This window comes from Peromyscus californicus, unplaced genomic scaffold, assembly GCF_007827085.1.
Source record: "Peromyscus californicus insignis strain IS unplaced genomic scaffold, ASM782708v3 Scaffold_16__1_contigs__length_79575227, whole genome shotgun sequence".
NCBI lineage: Eukaryota > Metazoa > Chordata > Mammalia > Rodentia > Cricetidae > Peromyscus > Peromyscus californicus.
In genome coordinates, this window is record NW_026294458.1 from 22,069,732 (window position 1) to 22,085,345 (window position 15,614).

Sequence of the window (15,614 nt, forward strand, 5' to 3'; positions counted from 1 at the left end):
TGTAAGAACAGTTAGCAAGAAGCCTGCCACGGCCATACAGTTTGTAACCAATATAAGTCTCTGTGTTTACTTGGTTGGGTCTGACGGCTGTGGGACTGGCGGGTGATAGAGATTTGTCCTGACTGTGGCCAGGCAGGAAAACTCTAGCTACAGATCTCAGTTTGATCTCTGGAACCCACGTGGTGGAAGGAGAAAACTGGCTCTCATAAGTTGTCCTCTGACCCCCAGAGGTTATGCTGTATTTTGTGTAAGTGTGCATATGTACAGGCACACACACAATGTAAGTAAATAAATAAATTCAATCTTTTTTTAAACAGCAACAGTGAAATCTGGGGCTATAGCTCAGTTAATATAGTGCTCGCCTGGCATGCATGAGGTCCTGGGTTCAATCCCTAGCACCGCATATACACTTCTGTAACCCTAGCACCCAGGAGACACAAACAGGAACATCAGAAAAATTAAAAAATGACACCAAGATTCCATCTCACCCCATTCAGAATGACTGCCATCAAAAAAACACACACAGGACGGGTCAGTGGATAAGACACTTGCAGCTTGCATGTGAGGACTGGAGTTTTGGGGGGGCCCCCATCCCAAGGCAAGCTGACTAGTTAGACAGGAAATCAGCAAACGTGGGTTCAGTGAGAGACCCTGCCTGAATAAATAAGGTGGTGAGAGATTGGGGAAGCCACTCCGTGTCAACCCCGGTCTCCATGGTTGTGTGTACTTGCTCACACAAGTGTTCCTATACATGGTGAGTACGCATCTAAACGTGTATACACACCAAACACACGTATGAGAGGTGGGGAAGGGAGAGGGAGAGAGAGAGAGAGAGAGAGAGGAAGTAGCTGGATGAGGATATAGAGAAAAACAGATCTGCCTTATGATCCAGCTGTACCATTTTTGCAGATATTCAAAGAAATCAAACTCAGCATGCAGAAGCAGTGACTGCAAACCCATGTTAATTGCAGCACTATTGATAAAAGCCGCATTGTAGTATTAGCCTGGGTATCCATCAATGAATGAATGGATCAAGAAAATGTAGTGTATATGTAGGTAGAGTAGGTAGGTCAGTCATAAAGGATAATGAAGGGCTGGAGAGATGGCTCCGTGGTTACAAGCATTCTGCTCTTGCAAAGGCCCAGAGTTCAGTTCCCACACCACACTGGGCAGCTCATAACCACCTGTAACTCCAGCTCCAGAGGATCCATGCTGTCTTCTGGCCTCTACCTCCATGGACACTCATATACACATGCACATATACACATGGGTAAAAGTGATGAATCCATTTTTAAAAGAATAATGGAATTATGTCATTTATAGTAAAATGAGTAGAGCTGGAGATCATCCTGCTTAGCAAAATAAGCCAGGCTCTAGGTTGAGTATATGGGTTGACAGAATGCTTGCAGGAAATGTGGGTTCAGTTCCCAGCCACCCTCCTGGTGGCTCACAACTGTCTGTAACTCCAGTTCTAGGATATGCAATTTCCTTTTCTGAACTTGGTGGGCACCAGGCATGCATCTGGTACACATGCATACATGCAGGCAAGCATTAAATAAAAATAAATCCTGTTTTAGAAAAAGATTATAATCACATGTTTGGGAGGCTGAAGCAGGAGGACTGCCATAGGTTTGAGGCTGGCCTGAGATACGTGCCACATGAGACTGTTACAGGAAATTATACATAATCTATATTTCATATATATATATACACACACACACATATATATGGAGAGAGAGAGAGAAAGAAATTTAAACTTGTTCTTTTTGGTTTTTGAGACAGGGTTTCCATCCTGGAACTCACTCTGTAGACCAGGCTGACCACAAACTCAAAGACTCGCCTGCTTCTGCCTCCCAAGTTCTGGGATTAAAGGCATGCACCACCATCGCCAGGCTGAAATGCAAACCTTTTTAAATAAAATAAAATAAAAACATATGTGCCCAATGTCTCAGGGGGAAGAAGACGAGACAGAAGCATACTTTGCCTTGCACACTCTGGCAGTTACTAGGGCGACAGGAAGACACAACCAGCTGCAGCACCCAACTTAGGGCCGTAACAGACAGAGTGCTAAGAAGGAGACGTTAACTCATCTCTCGGATCTGAATGATAAGATCTGGAAGAATGATGTTGATGGACAAGGCATTTGATTCAGACATTGAAGGGTTGGGGGCAATTCAACCGGTAAAGATGTGGATGAGGAAAGAGAGGGAGCAAAAGAAACAGATGCTTTGACAGCCCAGGGTGTGTTCCGAGATCTGCAGTTGACGACGCTTGACAGAAGTGGACAGAGGTTTGGAAAGCCAACCGGCTCTCCAACTGTGGAGTTCGACTGTGTTAAAATGGCAGGGGAGAGTTACAGCACGGGTAGGCGGGTGGTTTGCTTGTTTTGTCATGAAAGTGACATTCTTAAGTCTGTGTTGATGGTGAGGAGACCCGGAGGCAGGTTAGGAGACCTGTTAGGAAACTATTAAAATGATTCAGCCCAGGGTAATTAAAACTTAACAAGGGCAGCAGTGTGGGAATGCGGAGGAGAAGAGAACCGCCAGAAACACTTCTGAAGTAAATGCGGTAGATACAGGTGGGAGATGAAAATTAGGAACTGAGGAGCTGCGAGATAGCTTAATGGGAAAAGGACAGAGGGATGGGAAGGGGACCAAGCTGGAAGGAGTCCACGGCTACGTTTAGAGGGATTCCGGGGTAAGGTAAAGGCCACGGAGAGCAGAGGGGAACTCCTTAATGTGGAACCACAGATTCAAGACCCAGCTTTGGATTCTGAAGTGAACATTGGCGGAGAAAGACAGTCCGGGAAACGCATGTGTGTGAATGCGTGCGCATGCGTGAAGACACGTGGCGATCAGAAATTGATGGCAGTTGTCCTCCTCAATTGTCCTCCTAGTTTTGTCCTAGTTTCGAGACAGGCACTCCCAGTGAACCTGAAGTTTAACCAGTTTAGATTGACTGTCCAGGAAACCCCAGAGATCCGCCTGTCTCTGCGCCCCCGCGCCCCGCCCTCCAGCCTTGGGATTACAGTCCCGGGGATTTTTATATGTGGGTGGGTGTCGGAACTGGTTCAGGTCCTCATGTTTGCAGGGCAAACGCTTTACCTACTGAGGCATTGTTCCAGCTCCCCCACACCCCCACACCCCGCCACAGCCTTTTAAACTAAGTAACCCCAAAGGTGGAGAATCAAAGGGACCTCTGCAGCCCCTCAATGACAGCATCTAGCTGTGCAGAACAGAAAGTCACATTTTGCTCGTTTTCTTGAATAAGACGTTTGCTTTATTTCTTTCCTCTTTAATAAAATATTTCCCTGTGACAAGAAGGCTTTGGGTGACATAGCGGGGGTTCGGGGTGTGTAAAAATATTAAGCCCAACCATCCCTATCACGTGATCTGAACCCTGCAGCTCTACTAGGTTCTCCTTCCTCTCCTGTCCCTAAAGTATGTGATAAAAAAAAAAAAAAATGTGGCGTTCGGGGCCTGAGATGTGGCTCCCTGGATGAGTGAGTTCTGCACTCATCGCCATCATCCTGTACACGGACATTTAGGTCTGCGGGTTCAGAAGAAAGTAAATGAAGATATGAAGTTTAAAGTAGCTACCCAGAGCCCCAGCTCATGCTCTCTCCCCACCTGGGCCCATGCCGGGTTTTCCTTAAGCGAGTCCTACACACTGTACATTCCTATTATCCGCAACATTCTTGTCTTTCTGATTCTAAAGTAAACATAAACTCAATGCAAAGAATCAAAGAGTGCAGAAATTAAAAAAAAGAAGGATGAGGAAAAAGAAAGAAGAGAGGAGGGGGAAAGAAAGAGGGGGGAAAGGAAAGGAGAGAGGAAGGAAGGGGGAAATGCAAAGTGGCCAGTTTGGGACCTGAGTCTGAGGAACCAGGCTCAGGACCTGCTCCCCGGAGGCGGGAGCATCCTTCGCCTGCAGGGCTCCCGGGGCCAGCAATCCCCTATCCCCTCCCCCCCAGGTCCCCCACCCCCACCCCGTGCTCTCTGAGCACACTGCGAGGAGCTGCTGGGGGGGGGGGGGGGTGAAGGGGGACTCTCGAACCGCGCCGATGGGAATGGCGGTCCGAGGAGTGGAGGATGCGGGGAACAGGGCGCGCGGGAGTGGAGCGGCCTGCAGCGGAGCGCAGAGTCGGGTCCTGGCGCCGGGTGGCGCCAGAGGAGGGACGGCGGGCAGGCAGGGGAGGAGGCGACCCGCAGGGCACCGCGCACACCGCACCGCCGCCGCTCCCGCTGTCTGCGTGGCGATGGGCGCGGCCCGCGGCCCTCCCGCCGCCGTCCTGCCCCGAGAACCCACCGGAGACCTGGAGACCACGCGCGTCCCACCCACAGCAGCGGGCTCGGCGCTTCTCAGCGGCCGGGGACCCCGCGAGGTGAGCAGTGCGCCCCTGAGGACCCCACGCCCGAGATTTTGTAGGAGCTCCCGGTGGACGCCGTGTGTCCACAAAACACGGGGCACCTCAGTTCTACAGTAAGAAGTGGAGAGGGCAGGGGCACTCTCTTCTCTTTAAAACCTGGGCAGGGTATTTGGGAATGATTTAAGAAATCCAAAAAAAAAAAAAAAAAAAAGTTAGGGACGAACGCTCGGACGCATCAGGGATGCTGATGGCAGTTTGGGAGGAAAAAAGAAAGAGAAGACAGTGCTGTAACACTGTGAACAGAGTGTGACTTCTCTGTTTTGTTGAATAAGCGGCAAACTACTGAAAAAACGAGATCTCAGAACTATTTCCCACAGTCTGGACATTTCCAAGCGTGACCCCAAATCTACCCTGCAGGTGCAAGCTCACCCCGAGGGCAGGGTGGCGAGTCGATGTTCCCCCGCCCCGGCTCTGAAGTCTGAGAAGAAAAGTTTTACTACACTGTGTATGTTCTGTAGGATGGCTTTGTTCCTGGGCACCAAAGGAGTGCCCCAGGCGCCCCAGCATCCTTGGATCTGGCCGGCACTTAGAAAGCTAGGCACCACCACATGCTACTTTCTTAACTTTCCGTAAACTGTTAACATTTCAAGAGTAAAACTGTGGGGGAGAATGGCGTGGCTGCTCTTACCCGTGTGCGGGTTTTTCCGGGTGCACGCATAAGGAATAGGCAAATTGTGTCCTGACCCTATACTAAATTGACTTTTCCATTGTATTCTTTAAACAAGGGTTCAGAGGGTGACGTTAAGTGTATGTATACTTAGGTGAAAAGAAAAGGTTTTCTGGTGGGAGTTTAAAACTCCTTCATTTGTTGGTGTGTTAATTAGGCAACCGGGCGGTAAAGAAAAAACACCTTTTCTCCACCAATAGCTGGATTCTCCCAGCAGCTGGAATACCAGCCAGGCTTCCCAGTTTGTAGATGGTTTTGTTTTTGTTTTTTACTTCCGCCGAAAGAACAAATGGGTGTATACAGATAAGTGAAGGGGATTCACTTGTCTAGGAGCTTCAGACACTTGGAGTCTGGGGCATAAAGTGCTTTGGCAAGCTTAGCTTGAGTTAGGGCTCTCTCAGAAAGAGTGGAGGGGCTCTCTGGTCCCCATTTTGTCTGTCCTCAGGACCACCTACTGTATCTGGCATATTGTCTTTCTTTCTCTGTCTCTCGCCTCCACCTTTTAGCGTCTCTCTGTTCCCTGATGGCCGGAGGCAGAGTGGTGGTAGCCTGGGAATAGAGATGCCCTGGTCCAGGGAAAACAGAAATGTCCCCCAGCAGAGACAAGGAGGGTAAATAGCAGGAAGCAGATTCCGACCTAAAGAGTGGAAGGATGATCAAAGGAACAGAGTCACCTACAAAGAAGAGGCCTTGGACACATTGTTCCTTGATGAGGGCTCCTGTGTTCCACTTGCTCCCTATTTGTCTATAAAGGTATTTGAAAGTTGTATTGGAGGAAAATGAGACCTCTGAGAAGTAACCCCTCTCCTCAGATTCACCTTTAAAAAACTGTGTGTGTGTCTGTGCACATGTGTGCACGAGTGTGCATCTTTGTGTGTCTGTGAGTGTGTGTGTGTTTCTGTGTGTGCAGGCACATGCAGTCAGAGGATGCCTCAGGTGTGGGTTCTGGTTTCCATCTTGTTTGAGACAGGGTCTTTGTATTTGTGTGTTAGCTGTGTGCACCAGGCTAGCTGGCCAGAATCCGAGGATTCTCCCATCTCTGCCTCTCACCTTCTGGTAAGAGGGCTGGGATCACAGACCTGAATGCACAACATCTGAGTGTTCTGGAGATCCAAACACTTTCACAGCAAGCACTTTACCCACAGAATGCATGTTTCATGCTTCGTTTCAAACCTTCAGTGTTTTCAGGGAATAGCCTGGGACAGAGGCGAGAGGAAGGAATGCCCATGGACCCTGTAATCCACAGAAGTGGAGAAGTGCAGGCTGACTTGAGCAGAGAAACTGGACTTGATAGTTAAACAGAAAACAGACTGAGCCCTTATTTTACAGAAAGGATTGAGAACTATTAGTGTTTAGTTTCTAATGAATTTCCTAAAGGATGCTGATGATGAATGCAAATCCCTCACTTTTTTCTATCAACATTTTATTATGAGAAATTTTAAATACGCCAAGAAGTTATTTACCTTTCTTTTTATAAACTTGAATTATCTTCTTTTAAAAAGCTTATTTGTTTTCATTTTATGCACGTGAGTGATTTTTCCTGCATGTGTTCTGTGTACCACATGCATGCAGTGCCCATGGAGAACAGAAGGGGCATCAGATCCCCCTGGAACTGGAGTTACAGGTGGTTGCCAGCCACCATGTGGGTGCTGAAAATGAACACAGGTAATTAGGAAGAGCAGCCAGTTCTCTGAACCGAGATCCATCTTTCCAGCCCTTTTAATTATCTTAAAATATATATATAAAAAAGCATGGGACCCAGTATGTGATCCAGGCCTAGACAAAGGTTAAATCAGAAACTGATCAAGAGAAAAATGTTAGGAAGATATTTTTTGATAAAAAATATTAATTATATTATATGAATTGTGTTCTTCTTAATCCTCCATAACAGACAACAGATCTCTTGATTTTGGAGCGCTCTTTCTCTCTCTCTCTCTCTCTCTCTCTTTCTCTCTCCAACCCCCCCCCCCCCAAATTTAAGGTAGCACACGTGGTAAAACAAGACAAGGGGAGAAAGGCAGACTGACACTATTCTTTTACTCATTCATCCATTCATTCATCCATCCATTCATTCATTCATTCATTGCAACAGGGTCTTACTATGTAGTCCAAGCTGGCCTCTAATTTCCAATCCTCCTGCCTCAGCCAATACAGAGATTACAAATGTCTTATTCTTAAAGACATCACTTGGATTTATCACTCCCCCATGTAAAACCCTCCAATAGCTTCAACTTGCACTTAAATAAAATCCAGTCATCATCAGAGGTGATCACAGACAGCCCTGTGTGATGGAATATGCTTGGCCTCACCTGGTCACATCTGTTGCCTGCAATCCTCCGTGGTTTTCACTGTCTGCGCTCACCTCCCTCTTATCTTTGTGACCTTAGTGAGAAGGTCCCTGGCATTTGTCACTTTCTGATGCTGTATGGCTGTCTCTGTCAATTGGGCAGATCCTCCACTGGAAAACCCCATAAGGGCAAGAGATTTTTGTTGTTGTTTGACTTATGGTTATGGTCCTAGTTGGCAAATGATAAGCAATTAACATATACTATTGAATTAATTAGGTAATTAATGACACACATTCTCCCACCAGTTAAACCAAGTTAAAAACTAAAACAAAACTTGGTAAAATACTAGAAGTCAGGCAATCAATATTTTATAGTCAAATGATCTGGAGACCAGTGAACTCCTTTATCTTCAGGGTATTTCCCAGCTTCGGCTGCTGAAAGTTGAATCAGTTTTGACCACACAGCCCAAGCAAAATACATAAATTCCCTCGTGCCTCTTTCTAGTCACCCCCACCTTCTAGAAGCCACTGATCCTCCTACTTGGGTGTTAATGGCTCCTGCATGTCACGTAAATGCATTTGCATGGCATATCCTCTTTGTCTGGGCCATGTAAATGCATTTCATGACATATCCTCTTTGTCTGGGTCATGTAAATGCATTTCATGACGTATCCTCTTTGTCTGGGTCATGTAAACGTGTTTCATGGCGTATCCTCTTTGTCTGGCTTCTTTTTGCAGCAGCCTCTGTGAGCTTCATTGTTGTTGAGTGTATCAATAGGCCATTTTTTTTTATGTCAAGGTGGTATCCGTTGTATGAATATTACTGTTATGTTTATTCATGCTCCTATTGATGGGCATTCAAGTTGTTTCCGGTTTGGGGCTATGATGATGCTTATAGATTCTGCCTCATTTCAGTTCTAAGTATTTCACTTGAAATAGAAAATCCTGTGTCCCCATGTGGAGAGAGGTATGGTAAGGTGACAGGGGCTCATGACAGGCAGTGTGGAGCCCACCTGTAGACATTACTGCTGTGGAGCTGATCTACCTCATATTCCGGAGGATAGTGCTTGGAAAATGAGCACCCATGCAAATCAGGAAAGCCCTCGGGTGTTCCTTAAATGTATTTTAGGTCCTTAAAAGAAACGGTGTGACATGCCTCCTACTCTCACTATTCTATTCCCCTCCCCCCCCTCTCAGCTTCCCAGTCCCAGGACAAGTTGACTCTAATCAGCCCTGAACATTATGCTACTGAGGTGTTAAAACATTCATGAGAAAGAGTCTTGTTCAGAACCTGATAAAATATTTATGTGTTTCCATGGGGCATTGGTTTCCATCTAGATTTCTCAAGGCGTTTTTCTGAGCTGTTTGTCATACTCATGAGCTATACAGACAGACAATACAGCCTCAGATGATGCCGTGTTCCTGAAGCCAATATTAGAGCACCCTGCTTTCTGGGGATGGAGATAAGAAGCCCACAGAAAACTATTAGCTTCCAGTGTGTTCACATCAAGTATGTGCTGTTGAAATGGCGTAAGGAGAGAAGGGCTTGTTAATGAGGAACACTCCCAGATGTGATCTCGAGGGAACAGTGAAGAGAACGTGCTAGGGTGAAGAAGGATTCATCAAAGTGGGATGCTTACATTTCAAATGGGAGGCTTAGTTCCTCTGATTCTGTCATGGACAGAGCCTACACAAGCTAACTATGCCCAGTGCTACAATGAAATTATGACTTCCTGCCATGAGAGGCTATGGCCAGAGAAAAAACTCAAAAGAAGAAATGACTTTGGGGTAGGGTTCTGAAGGATCGATGCCTCTCTGGCTGGCAGCTACAGTGTAGAAGGGGTTTCCCAGAGGCAAGTTTATAATTTGAATTAGAGTAAGATCAGGTATTATAATCAGTACCAAAGTGCCGGGGTGGTTTGAGGAAGGTACAAAGAGGGTGAGGAGATGAGTGGCCAGGCTTTGGTAACAGATAAAGCTGGCAGGTGGCACACACCTTATACCCCAGTACTCAAGAAGCTGAGGCAGGAGGATTTTTATGAGTTCAAGGCCAGCTTGGACTACACAGAGTTCCAGGACAGCCAGACTACATAGTGAGACTCTGTCTGAGATACATAGATGAATGATAGATAGATAGATAGATAGATAGATAGATAGATAGATAGATAGATAGACAGATGATAGAAAGGAAGAAAGAAAGAAGGAAAGATAGATAATAGATGATAGATAGATAAATAGATACAAAAATAGATAGATAGATGATAGATAAATGATAGCTAGATAATAGAAAGATAGGTAGATAGATGATAGATAGATAGATAGATAGATAGATAGATAGATAGATAGATAGATAGATAGAGACAGATAGCTAAAGGCCAGTGCATTGATGGGACTTTAGTCTGTTTGTCATGGGTATCCATGTAACTTTTGGCCAGAGATTGGGTCAGATTTTGAGCCATTCTTGGGATGTGTGTCCAACATAGGCAAAATCTTGAGATATGGTTATAAAAAGGACTTCCAGGCTATTCTACCATGTCCTGTCCAATCTAGAGAGAGGCTTGGTGCAATGTAATCTAAAGGAGGTAACAACAGGAGGTTAGGGTGACTTAACATATTCCCAGACATGACCCGAGCAGGTCTCGGTGCCCACCTACTGCCCCTAACAAAACTCAAATGCCCCAAGTCAAACAAGATTTAGAGGCTGCATGCTGATTCTCTGCTGTATCATAACTCCTTTACTTCAGTGGGGGCAACTGAAGTCTAAGCACCCCTTCATCTAGCATAATTCAGCTGGGGGCTAGTAAGTGTGGTGATCTGAATGAAAATGGCCCCGTAGGCTCATAGGGAACGACACTATGAGGAGATGTCGCCTTGTTGAAGTAGATGTGACCTTATTGGAGGAAGTGTGTCACTAGGGGTGGGTTTTGAGATCTCAGATGCTCAAGCCAGGCCTAGTGTGTCTCTTCCTGCTGCCAGCCAATCTGGATATAGAACTCTCAGCTCCTTCTCCAGCACCATGTCTGCCTGTGCCGCCATGCTTCCCGCCATGACGACAATGGACCAAACTTCTGAACTGTAAGCCAGCTCCAATTAAACACTTTCCTTTATGAGAGTTGCCGTAGTCCTGGCATCTCTTCACAGCAATAAAGTCCTAAGACAAAAGCAACCAAAGGCTAAGCAATGGGGGCTGCCAAACCATCACCCCAGCCCACCAGACTGGGACAGTAGGGACAGCCAGTAATGTGGAACTGAAGTCACGTAGATGATGGCCCATGGACAAGGCTGCCAGCCACCTTCTGTATGTGTTTTCCCTTCAGGCTGCAGATTCCTATCAGTTAGGATCTTTGGACACACAGCCGTCCTCTGGTATCTGAGACAGGTTGGTTCAGAAGCCCCTGCAGATACCAAAATCTCCAGATGTTCACATCTCTCATATGAAACTGTATAATATTTGCATATAGCCTATACACATCCTCTTGTATACTTCTAGATTATTTATGATACCTATTACAATGTAAATGCTGTGTAAACAATTCTATATTTGATTATTTAGGGAATGATGACAAGAAAGACTGTCTATGCATGGGGTTGGGGATTTAGCTCAGTGGTAGAGCGCTTGCCTAGCAAATGCGGGGCCCTGGGTTAGGTTCTCAGCTGGGGGGGGCAGGAAGGAGAGTGGGGAGAATGTCTGTGCACAGACACAATTTTCCTTACCCCAGGATTTTCGGTGTGTGCTCGATAGAGTCCACAGATGCAGAACCCGCAGATAGAGAAGGCTGGCTGTATGTGGATTAGCCAGAAGCTCTGGAATGGGGGACATTTCTTGGAGTGGGGACGGGAAATGGCATGGGAAGGTCTCCGACAGAAATTTCCATTCAGGCCGGTTGGAATTCCTCCCTTGCCATGATGGGATGGCAGGGTTCCAGAATGACACTGGACACACCTGCCCAAGTGTGCACTCGGCTTCCCATGGCTGCCCACCTCTGCTGGAACATCAGGTTGTCCATGGGTACCGCCAGCATCTGCCATGGATCCCTGGGGGTGACTGGAAAGACCTTGAGAGAAAAAGCAAAAGTGGCCATCTTAGCTAGGAAATGCTGAGGGCCCGACCGCATGACCTGGGCTGAAGGCATGGCAAGGACTTGAGAAGGTCGGACTAGCAAGATGCTGGATTAGCGAAACTTTTCTTGGAGGCAAGGCATGCTGGCCCAGGATTTTAATCCTTGCACTGGGGACGCTGACCAATCTCTGTGAGTTTGAGGCTAGTCTGGTGTACATAGTGAGGTCAGGCCAGCCAGGGATACTTAGTGAGACCCTGACTTTAAAAAAAAAAAAAAAAAAAAAGGAAGAAGAAGCTGATTAAGGGGCCTGGAGAGATGGTTAAGATGGCTGCCCTTCCAGAGGATCACAGCTGGGTTTCTCTACTATCTGTAACTCCAGTTTCAGGGTACCCAGCACCCTCCTCTGACCCCCACGGTCTCTTGGCAGGCGTAAGGTGCATATACATACATGCAGACAAAACACTCATGCACATAAAATATAAATGAATAAAAATTTAAAAGAGAGATAGGAGAAATGGCGAGGTATGGGTTGTGCTGGGGAGGACTGTAGAAGGGAAGGGGGTGTTGGGAGACAAGGGCGTAGTTTAAAAGTTAATTCTTCAGATTTTCAGCTTAAAAATGTTTTTGATTTCCATATATCTAACACACACACACACACACACACACACACACACACACACACACACACACGAGCCAAAGATCCTGAAAATGTCCATTAAAATGAGACCAAGTTGCAAAACCAGAGCCAGGCATCATCTCTGCAGGGCCATTGCCTTGGCCGGTGCCGTTCCGGGGGTGACAACCAGAAGGCCCTCAGGTGTTTGTCAGCGCTGCTCAGAGTATCCTCCACCAAAACAGTCATAGGCCACTTCAAGCCTGAGCAGCCTCGTGTGAATTCCTGCAGAGTCTGGGCTAGCTCTGTGTGTCTCATCTCCGGAGGACCCAAGCGGGGCCAGCAAAGGCTGTCAGTAGTTGGAGCAGTGGGATTTTCGCAGACAAAGCCTAGGCTCTTCTCGTCCGTGCCCCTGCTGGCCGCACACGGGCTCTGGCAGCCCCCTGCGAGGGAGGCTCGGCAGCTGAAGCATTGGAGTTGATACGATGATCATCTCACAACCACTCCGACTGTCCAGTGGCACCGCCAATTCTGTGCTTTTTAATTGGCTTCTGGTGAGTGACACCAGGCAAGTCCTCTCTCCAGAGGTTTCTATCTGGCTTTGTCCACTAGGATCAATTAACAACACAGGCCGGAGAACCACATGCCCCACTGAGCTCTGGGGGCTGGTCTTACTGGTAATTATAAAATTTCAGGTCCTTTAAAATGTTTAACTATGTTGAATTTTTAAATTACAAAATTGATACTCACACCATACAATAAGTCTAGTAAGAATGTGGTATATGAGAAAATGTTATTGAATCGAAACTTTCTCTGTTCTCCTCATTTTTGGGGAAGGTGTCAGAGGTCCAGTGTGAATGTTTTTTCACTCCAGTTCATCCCAAACCAGTTCTTATGGAGTTACTTTTGATTTTATATGTAAACAGGATAATAACATACCAGTTACTATGCTGTTTCATTTTACGTATCGTATTATGTACATTATTTTAGATTAACACACACAAATAATCAATTTATATTAATAGAAAAATTTCGCAATTTCTCCATTGTTAGCTGTTCATGTTTTCCTTCAGTTTGTTTTCTACACAACAAACTATGCCATAATCACTATTCTGTGTTGACCCATACACTTCAAGGAGTTTGTTTTTGTTTGTTGTTTATTTATTTATTTATTTAGCAGGGCTAAAGGTTGAACCCAGGGCCTTATGCATGCCATGCAGTGCTCTACCACGGAGCGATGTCCCTACTCCCCACACACTCTGATTTCCGTTTCTGTTGGAGAGACTCCACAGACTGGCATTTCTGAGCCAAAGGGAACACACACAAGTGTAACCCTCAGGGCGGACGTGGGGGTCCCCTTCCTCCTTTTGTCTTTCTCCTCCTACCTTCCAGCAGGAAGGCCTGTGTGCATCAGCAGGAGCGCCTCCAAGGAGACTCTCCGCCAAGCGTGGATTCTACCCGCTCAGCGGGTAGGGAGTCTGCAAAGCCTTGGCTTCATTGAATCTCTCTTGGCTGCTGGTTGGCCAGACTGTTTATAATTCCCCTCGCTCATTTATTCCATGCTGTGGAGTAGAATTACACACGGCCTTCATCTGGGGAGAGGGTGTGTGAGGGGCAGTGTGCTGGGGAGGGCCAGGCCTTCCATAAAGTGTCCCTGCTCTCCCACCAAGCCGTATCTGCCGTGTTCGCTGTGTCCTTTCTTGAATGGCTTCATTGAGAAAGGCCCTTCCGCTCCTGTCTCGGTCTTCTTCCACTTTAAGGATTTGGGGGAGCTTTATAAGCATATAGCCAATCAGCTGTAACTGATTATTTAACATTTAATTACACGCGAAGGTAGGGGTCTTGGAGCTTAAGGATCGGCGCCAAGCAACAGATGGGAGCACTCTTAAACAAATGATTTTTGTGAACCCTGGAGTTGGGAACGAGCATTTCAATAGTACTTGGCTTTCACGTTCAGTTTGGCTCTGGCTGGGCTTCGAAATTTAGTCTATTGGGCTAGGGAGAAGCAGGATTCCCCACCACACCAGAGATGGCTAAAACAACGGGGGGGCCATTGAGGGAGGCGATACAAGCGAGCGAATTCCAGCTAACCAGCCAAAGGGCAAGGTTTTTAGATCCTCAGCTGAAGGCGGCAGTGTGAACATGGGCCGGTGAGCTAGAAGACACGGTGTGGGAATTTGTGATCCTAACCCTTATCCGATGGGATTCTGCACTGAAAATGCCCAAATTTGCGAATTAAGACCTTTTCCAGGCAGTTTCCTGGGGGAACTTCTCTAGGCTGCTAACAGAAAAAACGGCTTCTTTACGCTGCTTTTTGGGCTTAGCAGCTTCAGAGTGCATTTCGAATCCCAGATTGAACACTAAAACAAGAGAAACAGAATAAAAATAATTACAACTAATTTCTAAGGAGAAATGCTTAAAGTTAGTTTGCATATATATATGCATATACACACATATATTTATACATATATATACCTGCAAATGAACATTAGCTTTTATGTTAATATGTATTTTATATAAACCTTTACTTTTTTTTTTTTTTTGGTTTTTCGAGACAGGGTTTCTCTGTGTAGCTTTGCGCCTTTCCTGGGACTCACTTGGTAGTCCAGGCTGTCCTCGAACTCACAGAGATCCGCCTGGCTCTGCCTCCCGAGTGCTGGGATTAAAGGCGTGCGCCACCACCGCCCGGCTAAACCTTTACTTTTTAAATATGTACTCAATGATAATTATAATTAAATTTGTACATGTGTGTGTCTTTTATAACTTAAGGATTCTATTATGTATCTTTTCTTTCTTTCTTTCTTTTTTTTTTTTTTCTTTATGGAAAGGGTTCCTTTATGTAGCTTTGGCTGTCCTGGATCTCGCTCTCTCAACCAGGCTGGCCTCAAACACACAGAGATCCGCCTGCCTCTGCCTCCTGGGTGCTGGGATTAAAGGCCTGAGCACCACAACCACCTGGCTCTATTAAGTATCTTAATTAATGTAGTTAATAGTAAGAACAGTCATGTTGTATAGTACTAGTATTTGTACTCATTGGGTAAATGTTACCTTTACTTTGAAATTACATTTCTTTGTACATTTCTTTGCTCACACACATGCCACAGTGTGCATGTGAAAGTCAGAAGGACGACTTGAAGGACATGGTTATCTCCTTCTACCACATAGGACCCAGGAATCGAACTCAAGACATCAGACTTAGCAACAGGTGCCCTCACCCATTCAACCATCTCACCAGCCTGCACATGTTCTTTAAACTGTTTGGTCTTGTCGATAACAACAGCAACAACAAAGTAAGGTTAAAGATCTTTCCAGCATTCAGTATCTGCTTCCGGTAGTCACAAGCTAACGGGCAGTAGACTATAGTGCCCATGGAGAAAAATCTACAAAAGCTATATTAAAAAAAAACAAAAACAACTATTCATAGCCATAGGAGACAGACTAAGGCAGCTAAGAACTCAAGTGCTAAGAAGCCCCCAAAAGGAGAGAAACTCATTAAACACCTCCCATTCCAAACAGTCTTTTCCCTTGGGCCACTTTGATAATAAACAATGAAGCAG

General features: G+C 46.0%; 1 protein-coding gene across 2 annotated transcripts in view; it reads left to right on the forward strand.

The window, feature by feature from the left end:
* The first annotated feature begins 4,173 nt into the window (after positions 1-4,173).
* Gpr156 (G protein-coupled receptor 156) overlaps positions 4,174-15,614 on the forward strand; it is an 86,280-nt gene continuing 74,839 nt past the window's right edge. The window contains exon 1 of one of the 2 annotated variants that reach the window (XM_052740671.1): positions 4,174-4,384. The gene's annotated coding sequence lies outside the window, so the exon portion shown is untranslated. The remainder of the gene's footprint in view (positions 4,385-15,614) is intronic. The other variant, XM_052740669.1, reaches the window with a different exon arrangement.